The 13,093-nt window shown below is 36.7% G+C and overlaps 1 protein-coding gene and 1 pseudogene across 1 annotated transcript in view; one reads left to right on the top strand and one right to left on the bottom strand.

Annotated features, from left to right (window-relative positions):
- GPC5 (glypican 5) overlaps positions 1-13,093 on the top strand; it is a 1,382,768-nt gene that overhangs the window by 980,993 nt on the left and 388,682 nt on the right. The window lies entirely within an intron of this gene.
- On the bottom strand, positions 3,475-4,290 carry LOC141581685 (voltage-dependent calcium channel subunit alpha-2/delta-3 pseudogene; annotated as a pseudogene).

Here is a 13,093-nt window from a genome sequence, read left to right as displayed (position 1 = left end):
CCTGAGGCCAGGAGTTCGAGACCAGGCTGGCCACCATGATGAAACCCCATCTGTACTAAACATACAAAAATTAGCCAAGCGTGGTGACATGCACCTGTAATCTCGGCTATTAGGGAGGCAGAGGCATGAATATTGCTTGAAACCAGGAGGTGGAGCTTGTAGTGAGCTGAGGTTGCACCACTGGACTCTAGACTGGGCAACAGAGCAAGACTCTCAAAAAAAAAAAAAGAAAAAGAAAAATTTGATCTTGAATGAATAGGTGTTAGAACTAAGTGCAAATGGTATTGGAGGTTTGGTGGAGGTAACAGGTGGGACTGCATAAGCAGAGGCAATCCTACCAGAAATACCTTGTGTTCAGAAAAAAATGCCAATGGCAGGGAGGACAGTTAGGAGGCCCTGGCAAGAACCTAGGAAGAAATAATAAAGGCATAAACTAAGATTATGTAGTAAAATAAAATGGGAGAAAACAAACTTGAGAAAGGCTTATGAAGTTAACAGAGCAGAACTTAGGGTTTTCGGAATATTGGCAATGAGCAAAGTGTTTTCATGATATTGGCAGTGGGCAAATGATAGCTGTCAACAATGGTGTGCTAATGTCTGGCTTCAGTTGTCAGCTGCAGAGTGGACGTGGTCCTGGAGAGAAGGAACAAAGAAATGCATGTTTTGTGTGGGGTGAAAGAAGAGTGGGAATAATTTCAATTTTAAATATTCTTTTTTTTTTTTTTTTTAACTTCAGGTAACTGCTCAGCAGTTGGTCAGATATACATACCTGGAATTCATGGGTAGTGTCAGAGCTGGAGATAAAGATTTGAGAATTATAGGTGGGAGACAAGATCACCTAATTAAAGTGTGAATAGAGTTTAGATAAAACGAAAATCTGGGAAGATCTTGTATTTAAGGGTTAAGCAGACTAGATTTAGTAAGGGGACAGATGGAGAATGTGGAGCATGACTTGATCCAAGGGAATAGCATCATTAGAACTAGAGACATTAAAGACTCAGGAGAGACAAGTGACTGAAAAAGTGCAAGAGGATTTGTGGGAGTGGTAAGGATTAAAAATATAATAGTGGCCGGGCCTGGTGGCTCATACTTGTAAACCCAGCACTTTGGGAGGCTGAGGTGGGTGGATCACTTGAGGTCAGGAGTTTGAGACCAGCCTGGCCAACATGATGAAACCCTGTCTCCACGAAAAACACACAAAAAATAGCCGGGCGTAAGAGCGTGCATCTGTAATCTCAGCTACTCAGGAGGCTGAAGCAGGAGAATTGCTTGAACCGGGAGGTGGAGGTTGTGGTGAGCTGAGTTGGTGCCACTGCACTCCAGCTCATATATTCAGTTAGCAATCTGTGGGTGATTGAGTTTGGAGGAGCTGATGGCTTTCATGTCCAGTAGCTTCACATTTCGGAAAGCAAGAGTACAGGTGGCCATCTGTAGAATAAGAAAGGCAGGGGAGGGATGTGAAAAAAAGTAGCAGACTACTATGCAGTTTCAGAGGAAAATGAACAGCTGACCAACTGCAAAGAAAAATATCCTTGGTCATTGTTGAGGGTCCAACTGAGACTAGAAACCACATGGATATGGATTCCTATTATTTCCCAGTTCTGCTCAGCTGCTGTATTTGGGTCCATACACCTGGAATGAAGGATTGCCTGTTTTGTACAATGAGTGAAAAAACAAAGACTTGAAGGCAATAATGGAGTTTGGTTGACCTACCGTGTGGTTCAAACTCTGTAGGAAAGGAAATGAGCCCCAAAGATCTGATAAAATAGAAAATTGGAAGGATCCTGAGATTAGAATGATAATTTTTTCAATCCACACAGGTATAGAAGGAATGACTACACAGTAGGTATTGTCTGGAAGAGGAATATTAGCTCAGTAGATATACAGATTTTTAAGAGTGCACAGTTTGTGTGTTCAGGAATAATCTGCAGAAATCAGAAGAGCCAGTTGGATGTGAGAAGCAAGAGAAAAGGAAAAGTTATTTATCTAACAAATATTTATTGAGCAGCCTCTGTGTTGGGAATTATACCAGCTGCTAGAGATACAAAAACGGGTAAGACTCAATTCATGCTCTCAGTTAGATCAACCTACTGGAATGATTGATGTTCCCAGCTTTGAAAACAGTGTGGTTGAAAGGGTGGCCATTTTGAACGGCAGCACTAAAAATTATAATTAGTAGTCATTTATCATGAGCAGCTGGTGTAACAGACCAAGTGGTAATATAAACCTGACAAGCCAGATAGAATGTTTAATTGTGAAAAGAAGTATTGCATAAGGAAAACTTAGGAGAATATAATAGGATGGCCCGCTACAGAGTACACAGAGGGAGAAAAGAGGAGACTAGATTCCTGAAATCTAAAAGAAAAACCTCTAAAACGAACGGATGGGTAGAGAACGAAAGAAGCCAGTGAAAGAAACTAGAGATGAGACCGGTTAATTTGCTTCTCTCAAATTAAGAGGATGCCGGAAGAAGGAAACAGTCAACATAGTCCAGTGATTCAGAGGTCAAGCTGAAAAAGACAGAATTGTTTGACTAGATGCGGCAGTTAGAAAAATATCAATGATCTTAGCAGGTGCTCTTTTCAGGTGGTTGGGTTGGCATACCTAGTCCTCAGGATGGAAGAATACGTTGAAAGATTTATGAAATTGTGTACAATCAATGGATGATCAGCAGCTCTTAGGTTGTCTAATAACGACAAACTGTAGGCTTTTCATTCTTTTCCTTCCTTCCTTCCCGTTTCTTCTCCCTTCTCCTTTCCCCTCCCCTCTATCCCTCTGCTCTTAAGAGTTGTACAGGCTCCATTCCTCCCCCCCCACTCTCTCTCTTGCTCTCCCTCTCTGATTTTTCTGAGTACATAGTAGATATAGATATAGATACACACACACACACACACACACACACACACACACACACACATGCATTTGTGGGGTGTATATGAGACATTTTGATACAGGCACACAATATGTAATAATTACATCAATGTAACTGGGGTATCCATCACCTGAAGCATTTGTCTTCTGTGTTAGAAACAACGCAATTACATTCTTTTAGTTATTTCAAAATGTACAATTATTTGTTGACTATAATCACTCTGTGCTATCAAATACTAGATTTTATTCTTTTTTTCTTAACTCATTAATTGTTCCCATTTCATCCCCTTCATCTTAACCCCCTGCTACCTTTCCCAGCTTCTAGTAACCGTCTTTCTACCTTCTATCCCTGTTACATCAATGGTTTAATTTTTAGCTCCCACAAATCAGTGAGAAAATGTGAAGTTTGTCTTTCTGTGCTTGGCTTATTTTACTTAATATAATAACCTCCAGTTCCATCCACGGTGTTGCAAATAACAGGGTCTCATTATTTTTTATGGGTAAATAGTTCTCCATTGTGTCTAAGTACAGAATTTTCTTTATCCATCCATCTGCTGATAGACAGGTAGGTTTCTTCTACATCTTGGCTATTTTTTTTTTTGATTTTAATATACTTTATTTAAAAAGTACACAGTTTTAAATTGGTTTCAATAGGTTTCAAGCAGAAGGGACACCGCCTACCACTTGCGGTCCCATTTCTGATGAAGGGTGATTATCATGTGGCAAACTCACATTTGCATGACTGGCAAAGTAAAAAGATAACTTTTTGTCAACATATCTTTTAGAGTTTATATCACGCACAGTTTAAAATCATGATAAGATGCTGATGGTTGGACTATATTCATGTCTCGTATGTTGCACCATATTTTGGTTCACAGTTTATCCATGATTTAGCATGCCTAGAGAACATCTCAGTCAGTGTCACCTTGAGAAGAGCATCAAAAGCAGAGGGAGCAGGAGGAGGACTGTCAGGGCCCGGAGACCTGGCGCAGCCCCACACTCCCTTGCGTTCTCCTCAGGGTGGAAGCCGTGACAAGATTCTGGGCGCCTTCTGATCTTCTGGGCCTTTAGACGTTCACACTTAAGGGATTCATTATACCTAATTTCAATGGGCGCCATGGTGATGGGGGCCACAGATTCACAGAGGCAGCTGCTGTCCACCACCACCATGAACAGGTTGCTGCTTGGGATTTGCTGGATGACAAAGGACTTGGAGCAGTCTTCACAAGCAATATTCCCTGTGGTCTCCTTGATGGTGCGCTCAGAGACAAATGCTGGATATTCAGTATCACAAGGCTCCAGGGTCTGTTTCAATTTCTGGGTTTTAGCTGTCATATCGGAGTGCCACCAACTGCAGAGGTTAAATTCCACCAGGAACAAGACAAGTTCTGTCATTATCCATTTTACTGCAATAAACATGAGAGTACAGGTGTTTCTTCAATATACTGATATCCTTTCTTTGGCATACATACTTAACAGTGGAATTGCTGGTTCATACAGAAGTTCTGTTTTGAGTTTTGTGAGGAACACCAAAACCATTCTCCACAGTGATAGTACTAATTTACATTCCCACCAACAGTGTATAAGGCTGCCCTTTTCTCCACATCCTTGCCAGCATTTGCTAATGTCTTTAGGATAAAAGCCATTTTAACTGGGGTGAGATGACATGTCATTGCAGTTTTAATTTGCATTTATCCAGTGATCAGTGATGTTGGATATTTTTTCATATAGTTGTTTGACATTTGTATGTCTTCTTTTGAGAAATGTCAATTCAAAATTTTAGTCCATTTTTAAATTGGATTATTACATTTTTCCCCCATTTTTTCATATGGAGTTGTTTGAGCTTCTTATGTATTCTGGTTGTTAATGCCTCATGAGATACATAGTTTGTAAATATTTTCTTGCATCCTATGAGTTTGTCTCTTTACTTTGTTTACTTAGTTGTGCAGAAGCTTATTATATAGATATGGTCCCATTTATCCACGTTTATGTTGGTTGCATGTGCTTATAAGGTGTTATTCAAGAAATCTTTGCCTTGTCCAATTTCTTGAAGAGTTTCCCCAAAGCTTTTCTTTTAGTCATTTTACAGTTCGAGGTTTTAGATTTAAGTCTTTAATCCATTTTTATTTTATCTTTGTATATGGTGAGAGATAGAGGTCTAGTTCCTTTGGTCTTTCAGATGAGATGTAAGATATGTACATTTACTAGGGGAATTTAGAGTATAAAGTGTAACTTATATGCTGAACGCATAAATATGATTCTGTAGCTAAAACTAGAAGGAACTAGATCACAAGAAGAATAGAAGCTTTTCTGGGAGAGATATATTATTTGTAGGAATTAGGATGGCTAAAAAGACTAGCTTCATCATCAGGAAATGAGAAAAAAAATCTTGTACTCAACAAACTTCAAGTGATGTAAATGATTCATAATGTAATTGTCTTGCAAAGAGTGAAATCATGTGCTTTTGAAAGTAAAGTAAGGGATTATTCTGACATGGACAAGTAGTTCCACTTATTATTATCTTCACATTTTAAAGATGACATGAAATATAAAGATGATTTAAATTAAACAAATGATCTCTGATTGCCAGGAAAGAAAGGCCACCTTGCAGGGTTTACATAAGTGGACATATGTTTAAGAATGCTATTGCATTTTCAACATAATTAGTTATCTAACTATGTATCCAAATGAAGCTAATGGATTTCCAAGTACAGTTAACTATGATTTACAAAAGAACATTGCAATTTGAATTCTTTTCTCCCAAGTTATTCATAATTATTCTTTTATATAAATTTGTTAATTTTTGGGTGAATTTCACTTTGGCCAAATTAAAATCTATTTTCATGCTGCAGCAGTTATTAAACTGTAGTTAAATGGGGGTGATTGCAGAAAATACAGCTTTCCTTACTGTTTTCCAAAGGGAAATATTATTTGAGAAGTTAGGCAAATAATTTCTCTCACTTCTATTTTAAAAGAATTAAAGACGAATGATAACTTTAAAATTTTTTTATTAAAAAAGTGAATACATACTTACTTATTCTATAGCAGTTTTACGTTTTAATTAACTTGATTTTATTCAAGTATTTAAAGAGAATAAAATACTATATATTCATGCATTTTCTTTGAGGTTTTGTAGAAGGATATGGGAAAGTTACAATATAGCAAATTAAGGGCAAATTTTATAATTATTAGCAAAATACAGTGTGTTTATAAAATGTGCATCAATAAATTCAACTTGGTTTAAAATTAACCAACTCTTTGTGGTTCTAAAAATTGGTTTGGTATCAGATACATGAAATGCTAAACAAAAGTCATCTAAAGTAACATCATGAGATAACTATCTTTAAATTGTAAAAATGCTTTAGAAATGCTTAGCAGTATGGTAGAGATACATGTCAGTACTATCTGTAATTTAAATCCTATTAGATGCTTTTTCAGAAAAATACAGTAATGTGATCTTGATGAGCATGGAGTTGGATTCAGCATAATCAGTAAAATGAGCCTCAGGAAAAGTATTATAGCATGACTTTTTGTTAAGTTCATTATTTCACTTCGGTGTAACAATTGCTCATTCAAAATACCTTTGGAAAATTTTTAAATTGATAATCTAGCGCATAGACTTAATTTATACTAAATTCAATTTATCTTTGTTAGGGAACTTTGGGAGATTCCTATTTAATGGTGTTAGAGACATTCTTCATTGATGAAGCCCACACAAATATGCCCCACAAAAAGCTAACGCTATTGGGCACTGCCGAAGTGCCTACTCTGTGATCTTTAACCTCTAAGAATCAACACAGGTAATGTGTTCTGTAGCTTAATTCATCCATATGTTCAAGGCAGTTCTGGTAACTCTCAGGTAAAGTGCAGGCTCGGGACTCTCTTTACAACCGTTTTCATGGATGCTCAGTTTTTCTACTAGAAAATCCTCCTAAGGCTATCAATCCAAAGATCTTTCAAAAATGTGGTGTTCAAGGCTTCTTGGGTAAAGTGAAAAAGCCATATGTATGTTGAACAAAAGAAACAACGATAACAATAGTTGTTAGCATTCAACAGTATATGCAGTCCCAATTTCTTATTTTGGTGCCACTGGACAGAGGGAAAGGATTTTTTTTGCTTCTTTAGCCCTTGACCTCTGCACTTTGACTCTAATCCTTGTTTCTATCTTACAGATTTAGCCTCTCATGTCATTGAGTCATGCAGAGTAATTAAACCACTCTCAACCCTTTGAGAATCTGACATTCAAATAGAGAGAATGGAAAATCCATGTTATCTATACTATATATTTAAATATGAGTGTGTATTAATGTAAATCAAAAACAAATACATAGCTGTATGCTGTATTTTTATTGGAATAAAATTTAAAATCTACAATTTTAGTTTTTCTACTTAGACAAGTGCTATGTAATGCAGTAAACAAATGAGTTAAAGAGAGCAGTGAAATGGAATATTCCGATAAGCGTTCTAAAAAAACAGTGGAATAGGGCAAAATGTTACCAGTTTATAGTATTTCATGAACACTGAAAATTGAGAATAGTAGCTACCTAAGTGGTAGAATTCTGACATGAGTGTTACTCTTTAAAGATAAACTTCACACAGGTTCATTGAGTAAAACAAAAAATTATTTAGCATATGTCTTGTATGTTTTTACATTCATACTGTTATTACCAGAATACTAGAAAATGGTATATATACTTCTATGTTATTCTACATTAATCATAATCCAATAAATTAAAAAGCACAGCCCTGAAGAACTTTATTTCAACCCTTTAAAAAATCTGAAGTATATTGTTATTATTATACATTAATCATCATAGTCTGATTAAAATTAAGAATACAAAGATCTGCATGTCAAACCTTAAACAAAAGGAAATTAAAACTAAACCAAATTTATGAATTATTCAGAGAGTTTCAGAAGTAAAACATTTTCCCCTTTTTCTGCATTTACAATGAACCTTGAAAGACTAAGACCTTGAAACAAAAGAAGTTGGCAGGAGCTGTGTATATTCACTGGATTCCTATCCCCTATACCAGCAGCACACACAGACCTGAAGTACATGGTGAGAATCCTTTATAAGAAATGCTTGAGAACAGAAGTATTTCGGATGTTAAATTGATCCAGAGTTTGGAATATTTGCATATACATACTGAGATGTTTTAGGAATGGGACCCAAGTTTAAGTATGACATTTATTTATGTCTCCTTTGTAACTTATTCCCATAGCCTGAAGCTAATTTTAGATAATGTTTTTCATACTTTTGTAGAGTTACCACATGAGGTCAGGTGTGGCATTTTTCACTTGTGGCATGTTGGTGCTCAAAAAGTTGTGGATTTTAGAGCATTTTAGATTTCAGGTGTTTGGATTAGGAATGTTCAATCAGGTTTTCAGTTTACAGTTCTAGTCAAGCACTTAGGCAGTAAAGAGAAACCTTATCAGCTGCCAGCTGGTCGATATTATAATCTATAAGATGACAGAGAGAAGAATATGTTTAACACTAAATACTTGAGGACAGATGCAAGGCCAACATGCAGATTATACTGTGCCTCCCAGCTACATGACGTCATGAAGCATGGTGTGGAAGAGATTGATCCCTGGGACGGGCTTCCGGAGAGGCTCTGTGACTCCAGGACCTACCTGTAGCTGTGACCAGACTTCTATACTTCTCTTTCTAAGTCTTATTGGGTTTTGTTGTTGTTGTTTTGTCATCTTTAAAATGGAATAATAATGAGTTATTGAGGGAAAACTAAAATGAGGTAAGAAAGGTAATGGTTTTAGCCAGTTCCTGGCACAGAGGAAGTCCTCACTAAAGGTTACTTAATATCTTTATTATGAAAGATACTGACTCTTGAAAATCAAATCTAGCCTTTTTCACTTCAAGTTAACAAACAACAGCAATCATTAATGAATTGTGATTTTAATAGATATTTGTATATGTGCCAATGTGCCACATATTAATATCCTTCTGACTGACCCAAGTAGATAATTGCTCTTTTCCAGGTCCTACCAGAAAAAAAAATAAACAACAGCTGTTCCTTTAGTGATAGGCAGGATTCAAAAATCACTTTCTGCCACTCTCCTTTTGAGTACCAAAGTGCCAGAAGCCTGAATCACAAATTTAGCAGCACATTACAAATCAGTTAACTGACTTATTCCCTTGGTGAAATGAAATGAACAATCTGGTCTAGGTTACCCAGGACATCTGTGTAGATTTCTGGCTTTTAGGGGAGATTTGATCAATTTCCTCCATGTCATTGACACCTAAAATTTACATGAACATATGTAAATAGTAGTATATTAGCTAAACACTTCAGCAGATTTTAATAAATAACACGAAAATAATTTTAATGCCATGCAAGATAGGAATCAAATTGATTAACATTATGTATATGAAAGTCAAGATGTCTATTATAAGGAATATGTAGCTTAAATTATTATATGTTCTGTACTTGGCACAATCAACATTAGACATTAGAAGATGTGTAATTATAGTCAATAATAGAAGCCACTAACCTAATCTTGTTTTTAGTGTACTTAATGAGCATCAGTAGAGACTGACTTTTGTTTTCAACTATTTTATGTTTACCATGAAATTAGCAATACTTTAGAATTACTGCAAAATTGGCAAAGGTGATAAGAAAGGAAGCATATATGTACATAGGTGAGCTTCAAATGTAATCAACTTTTGGAAACTCAGAAGAAGTCTAAGCATTGTAAATCACGCACTTAGTACAAGTACATCTGTGATATGGTGATAAATATTTTCAACACAGATAATAATACTTCCTACTCTGTAATATCATGTATTGATGAAAATAGGACTAAGGGGGAAAATGAGATTGGAAGCAACCCAGGAAAACTGATGCAACTTTGAACAAAAAGAAATATATAGTTCTAATAAAAGTATTAATTTAACTAAAATAGTAAATCCCTCAATGAGAGATAAATACCTCAGTTACTATAGTACTTTATTATTATTTATTTATTTTTAAAATATATATTTTACTGCATTTTAAGTTTTTGGGTACATGTGAAGAACATGCAACATTGTCGCATAGGTATATACATGGCAATGTGGTTTGCTGCCTCCATCCCCATCACCTATATCTAGCATTTCTCCCCATGTTATCCCTCCCCAACTCCCCACCCCCTGCTGTCCCTCCCCTAGTTCTGTGTGATGCTCCCCTCCCTGTTTCTGTGTGTTCTTATTGTACAACACCTGTCCATGAGTGAAAACATGCAGTGTTTGATTTTCTGTTCTTGTGTCAGTTTGCTGAGAATGATGGTTTCCATGTTCATCCATGTCCCTACAAAGGACACGAACTCATTGTTTTTTTATGGCTGCATAGTATTCCGTGGCATATTTGTGCCACATTTTCCCTGTCCATTCTATCATTGATGGGCATTTGAGTTGTTTCCAAGTCTTTGCTATTGTAAACAGTGCTGTAGTGAACATATATGTGCATGCGTCCTTATAATAGAATGATTTATAATCCTTTGGATATATACCCAGTAATGGGATTGCTGGGTCAAATGGGATTTCTATTTCTAGGTCCTTGAGGAATCACCACACTGTCTTCCACAATGGTTGAACTAATTTACATTCCCACCAACAGTGTAAAAGTGTTCCTGTTTCTCCACATCCTCTCCAGCATCTGTTGTCTCCAGATTTTTTAGTGATTGTCATTCTAACTGGCGTGAGTTGGTATCTCAGTGTAGTTTTGATTTGCATTTGCCCATTTTTAAATAGGCTTGTTTGTTTTTTTTCTTGTAAATCTGTTTTAGTTCTTTGTAGATTCTGGATATCAGCCCTTTGTCAGATGGGTAGACTGCAAAAATGTTTTCCCATTCTGTTGGTTGCTGATTCACTCTAATGACTGTTTCTTTTGTGTGCAGAAGCTGTGGAGTTTGATTAGGTCCCATTTGTCTATTTTGGCTTTTGTTGCCAATGGTTTCGGTGTTTTAGTCATGAAGTCCTTGCCTATGCTTGTGTCCTGAATGGTTTTGCCTAGATTTTCTTCTAGAGTTTTTATGGTGTTAGGTGTTAACTTTAAGTCTTTAATCCATCTGGAGTTAATTTTAGTGTAAGGTGTCAGAAAGGGGTCCGGTTTCTGCTTTCTGCATGTGGTTAGCCAGTTTTCCCAATACCATTTATTAAACAGGGAATTCTTTCCCCATTGCTTGTTTTTGTGAGGTTTGTCAAAGATCACATGGTTGTAGATGAGTGACATTGCCTCTGAGGCCTCTGTTCTGTTCCATTGGTCTATATCTCTGTTTTGGTACCAGTACCATGCTGTTTTGATTACTGTAGCCTTGTAGTATAGTTTGAAGTCAGGCAATGTGATGCCTTCAGCTTTGTTCTTTTTGCTTAGAATTGACTTGGCTATGCAAACTCTCTTTTGGTTCTATATGAAGTTTAAGGTAGTTTTTTCTAGTTCTGTGAAGAAGGTCGCTGGTAGCTTGATGGGGATAGCATTGAATCTGTAAATTACTTTGGGCACTGTGGCCATTTTCATGATATTGATTCTTCCTAACCATAAACATGGAATGTTTCTCCATCTGTTTGTGTCTTCTCTTACTTCGTCGAGCAATGGTTTGTAGTTCTTCTTGAAGCGGTTCTTTACGTTCCTTGATAGTTGTATTCCTAGGTATTTTATTCTCTTTGTAGCAATTGTGAATGGCAGTTCGTTCTTGACTTGGTTCTCTTTAAGTCTGCTATTGGTGTATAAGAATGCTTGTGATTTTCGCGCATTGATTTTGTATCCTGAGACTTTGCTGAAGTTGCTTACCAGTTTCAGGATTATTTTGGGCTGAGACAGTGGGGTCTTCTAGATATACAATTGTGTCATCTGCAAATAGAGACAATTTGACTTCCTCCTTTCCTAATTGAATACCCTTTATTTCTTTTTCTTGCCTGATTGCTCTGGCTAGAACTTCCAATACTGTATTGAATAGGAGTGGTGAAAGAGGGCATCCTTGTGTAGTGCTGGATTTCAAAGGGAATGCTTTCAGTTTCTGCCCATTCAGTATGATATTGGCTGTTGGTTTGTCATAAATAGCTTTTCCTATTTTGAGATACACTCCGTAAATACCTAGTTTATTGAGAGTTTTTATCATAAAGGGCCACTGAATTTTGTCAAAGGCCTTTTCTGCATCTATTGAGATAATTGTGGTTTTTGTCTTTGGTTCTGTTTATGTGGTGGATTACATTTATAGACTTGCGTATGTTGAACCAGCCTTGCATCCCTGGGATGAAGCCTACTTGATCATGATGGATAAGCTTTTTATGTGCTGTTGCAATCGGTTTGCCAGTATTTTATTGAAGATGCTTGCATCTATGTTCATCATGGATATTGGCCTGAAGTTTTCTTTTCTTGTTGAGTCTCTGCCATTTAAAAAAAAAAAAAAAAAAAAAAAAACGATGGTGAAAGTAACTCAAAGGAGGGAGGTTGAAACTGCAGGATTAGAGAAACACTGGAAAAATGTGAATATAAAAGAGATTGTGAACTTTTATAAGCACTAATAAAGTAATAACTATGTCACATTTTAACAAGTCCTAGTTAGCAAAGAAATATTGTTGGTAAAGTCACTTTTTAACAAAAACACATACAGAAGAGTATGCATTTACTCAACAACGAAAATAAGAAAACTCATGTTCTTAGAAGGAGTAAAATAGTCCATTAATTAATGCAAATCATTTCAAATTTTAAAAATAATTTAAATAACTGTCCTTTGAGATCATCATATATGCCCAACTTTGTTCTTTGTATTAAGTCACATTTAATACTTAAGGTGAACACTACAAGGAAGGCACAATGACTGCTCCTTTTTTTTTTCTTCTTGAGATGGAGTCTTGCTGTGTTGCTCAGGATGGAGTGCAGAGGCACCGTCTTGGGCTCACTGCAACCTCCGCCTCTTGGGTTCAAGTGATTCTCCTGTCTCAGCCTCCTGAGTAGCTGAGATTGCAGGCACACACCACCACACCCGGCTAATTTTTTCTATTTTTAGTATGAACGGAGTTTCACCATGTTGCCCAGGCTGGTCTCGAACTCTTGAGCTCAGGCAATCAACTCACCTCGGCCTCCCAAAGTCCTAGTATTTTAGGTGTGAGCCACCGTGCCTGGCTGATTACTCTTGTTTTCATAGGTAAGAAAACTAGCACAGAAGGCTAATTCCCAGCCACTGCAATTACTTCCCAAAGAACACAAAGGGCTGGACTTTAAA

The sequence above is a fragment of the Saimiri boliviensis genome, chromosome 16, assembly GCF_048565385.1.
Source record: "Saimiri boliviensis isolate mSaiBol1 chromosome 16, mSaiBol1.pri, whole genome shotgun sequence".
In the NCBI taxonomy this organism is placed as follows: Eukaryota; Metazoa; Chordata; class Mammalia; order Primates; family Cebidae; genus Saimiri; species Saimiri boliviensis.
Note: the sequence above shows the minus strand (reverse complement) of the source record. Positions and strands in the feature narration are given on the sequence as shown.